The sequence below is a fragment of the Octopus sinensis genome, linkage group LG6 (genome assembly GCF_006345805.1).
Source record: "Octopus sinensis linkage group LG6, ASM634580v1, whole genome shotgun sequence".
NCBI lineage: Eukaryota > Metazoa > Mollusca > Cephalopoda > Octopoda > Octopodidae > Octopus > Octopus sinensis.
The window spans coordinates 54,612,568-54,616,089 of record NC_043002.1 but is presented as its reverse complement, the minus strand read 5'-3'; the positions used below and the strand labels follow the sequence as shown (position 1 = coordinate 54,616,089).

At 33.7% G+C, this 3,522-nt stretch overlaps 1 protein-coding gene across 4 annotated transcripts in view; it reads right to left on the bottom strand.

Annotated features, from left to right (window-relative positions):
• Nucleotides 1-3,522, bottom strand: part of LOC118763919 (putative protein TPRXL) — a 185,423-nt gene that overhangs the window by 829 nt on the left and 181,072 nt on the right. The window contains exon 1 of one of the 4 annotated variants that reach the window (XM_036503905.1): nucleotides 2,048-2,099. The exons of the other annotated variants lie outside the window; for them this stretch is intronic. The gene's annotated coding sequence lies outside the window, so the exon portion shown is untranslated. Of the gene's footprint in view, nucleotides 1-2,047; nucleotides 2,100-3,522 lie in introns of those variants that run through there. 4 annotated transcript variants of the gene reach the window in all.

Sequence of the window (3,522 nt, the reverse complement as noted above, 5' to 3'; positions counted from 1 at the left end):
ATGTATGTATGTATGTATGTATGTATGTATGTGTGTATGTATGTATATATGTATGTATGTATGTATGTATATGTGTGTGTGTCATATACATACATATATATATATGTATTATATATATATATATATTTATGTGTGTGTGTGTAGGTACGTATGCATATATGCGTACATATATATATATATATATGTATGAGTGTATGTATGTATATATATGTGTGCGTGTGTATATGTGTGTATATATATGCATATATATATACAGAGAGAGATGAGAGGGGGAGAGAGAGGGAAAGGGGGAGAGAAAGTGTTTCGCGCTAACACGCTATCCTGAAGGAAAACTTTTTGACAGTGGCGTAAGGCGTATACACATACTTACTCACATATTAAAGTTTTATATTTAAAATTTGACTTAAAATTTTGCTGTCGTTTAGCAGCTTATCGGAATCTGAAAATTGATAAAGTTCATTTCAGACCCAATATTCAGCACGTTGAGCAACGGTCTTTTGCCATAGTGTAGAGTTACCATAAGCCTTATGTTTATCTTTGTGTATATTATACAGCAGATACTACATTATCCAATATGTAATTTTGCTTTAACGACCGCTGGGTGTCATTTTGAAAGATAGCTGCAATTTCCGGCAAGACAAACAAGGATGTAGAAGCACTCTGCTTACCGAGTATTCTTGTCATTGTTATATTTGGACAGGTGGTCAGCGAAAGGTGTAACTATACGACTTCCTGGTCTTATCGAACGAGTGTTATAGTATCCAGTCTGTCCTCTTCCTTGTTAAGTTTGCAAGCTATGATTTGATGCAAAGATTCTCAACCCATTTTGGCCAAACGGTCCCTTTTGACCCTTGGAGTAACAAAATATTTTTTAGTTTTCAATATCCTACTTATTTTGATTATGATTAAATAATAAAGCAGATAATGATTAAATAATAAAGGACACCGTTTTACATATGCGCTTATACGCAATCGAAGTACAAATGCACAAACTGAAATGCAAAAAAAACACCCAAATAATAAATGGTCTTATGAATGAAAGTTTGTCAATTGCGTTTATTTCCACCACACGACACTTATGAGATCAACGTGTTGTCTTTCGAAAGAGTGCTCTTTAGTACAAGTAAATGACGATGAAATCATTTCAAACCTCTCCGATGTCCATTATCAAAACGGTAGGAACGTGTGCAACAATCTGACATAGTTATTGTTACACGGAAGAGGATTCTGCATGCTCAAGAAAGAGAGTGTAATTGATAGAAATTGTTGAAATACATGTGTACTTCAGATGAGTTGCAAATTGTGGAGGATGGTATTCACTGCACTCGAGTCTAGTTGGTTTGAGTCACAAAATAAGCCCCCTTTTAAAATGAAGTAAAAAATCTGAAAAATAGTCATATTAAACATTCATTTCTTATTCATTTGAACCAAAGAATTTACTGAGAAAAAAATTTGACGAAAAAGTTACAGACGTTTAAAAATCAAAAACCTGTCTATTTTTAGCCAATAATAAACTTTCGTTGTAGCGAACGGTGTCAACTTTAAGGTTGTACCCTGTGTGACCTGTTCATTGCAGGTTTCTAAATGAAGATAAAATACCTTACAAAGTCATGTTTTTATTAATTTTTTTTGTTATATTAATGTATTTGTATGTATGTGTTTGGGTAAATCTTTACAAGGACACCCGCATTAGTAGCTATTTCGAATCTACTTAGTTTGAGTCACAAAATCAGCCCCCTTTAATTTTGCTCAGACTGTTTTCAAATTAGGGCTATGGATGGAGTTGGGAATTTAGATTATACTCAACCAGTTACCTTATCTCGTAAATTAAAAAATCTGATGTTATTTGGAATTAAGTTGGAAAATTTGTGTAATTTTATCCAATCAACAGACAGCGAGGCATTAACAGCTAGTTACCATAGTAACATATGACAACTTAAATGTTCTATTTTACCTTGTTGTGCAGAATCTTCTCATCTGCACGCGATCTCTCTGTACATGTTTCGATTTTGTTATTTTTGTTAAAACTTTATAAAACGTAAATTACCTGTGCTTGTATTAGAATTTTATTAGAAATAGAATTTTATTTTAGATATTTTTCGTGAATTTTCGTAGTATTTTATTTCGGGAAGTTTTTCTGTGTTTTTATAATTTTTCGCCTTTCGTGGAGTTTTTCTGTGTTTATTTACTTTTTGCTTGTTGGTAAAAGTCTAGAATCCAAGTCATTTAACTGCACCAGTCTGAAGGAGATATTGAAAACAGAGGTGGATGCTGCATATTATTTCGGAAAAAAAAGGGTGTTAGCCCTGAAAAAAAAGTGTAGTAAATCTAGGCACAATATGACTAAGAAAATGGTTTATGAGAATTTGTACTGGCGGTGCAGTCACAATGGATTTAATGAATGTTTGTCAGTAAGGACAGAAAGAAAAAAAATCTCGGATTTTTCACGTGCATTCAATGTATCTGACCACCAAACCCGCCGCAAGCCTCGAAGTTTCCCGGAACCCAGAAAAGAAAGATTTGGCTGCTATTTCTAACATGATCTGCTACCAGGTTACAGATACTTGCAATGAAAGACCAACCATTATCACAAATAGCGGATCTAGTTTGTTTGATTCACAAAATCTGCAATTTTTAAAAGGAAGGAAAAAAATCTAAAAATTGTATTTATTGATGCAGTTTTCCGTGCTTGTTCCTGTGAAGAAATGAACTTCTGGAGAAAAAATTTGACGAAAAATTTACGTTTAAAACTTGAAAAAAACTGTCTATCTTAATCCAATAATGAGACAGAAATTTTCTGCGCTGTAGCGGTGTCAACTTTAAGTTTGTACCCTGTGAAAATTATACTTAAGCATCCGGATCAATTTTCAAAATTTTTACTTTCTTTTGAAAATGTAGATTTTGTGAGTGAAACAGACTAGATCCCACATAAATTATGTGTACATATGTGTGTGTATGTGTATGTGTGCGCGCGCTCGTGTGGTGTATTTGTGTGTGTTTGTGTGTCTGTGTTTGTCCCCCACCGTCGCTTGACAACCGATGCTGGAGTGTTTACTTTTCAGTAACTTAGCAGTTCGGCAAATGAGACTGATAGAATAAGTACTTGACTTACAAAGAATAAGTTTGTTAGACTAAAGGTGGTGCTCCAGTATGGCCGCAGTCAAATGACTGAAACGAATAAAACAATAAAAGAATACATTCATATAATCTATTGGGACACTTTGACAAGAATTGAAGACTGAGCCAAGCTATAGATTATGTAAACATACATTCATATATATATATGTGTGTGAGTGTGTGTGTGTGTGTGTGTTTGTGTGTGTGTGTTTGCTGGTGTCTGTTTTTCCTTTAGTTTTTGTTTACTTATACACATCAACAAATGTGCCAATGAGGTACTCACTGTGTGGTTGTTCAATTTGCTAGAAATAACAACCAAATTTTCCTCATACTACGCTCTTGTTAGTATTAAGCAAAGGAGGAAAATGTTTACTCCTCTCCATCATTACGATTAAAATTAATATT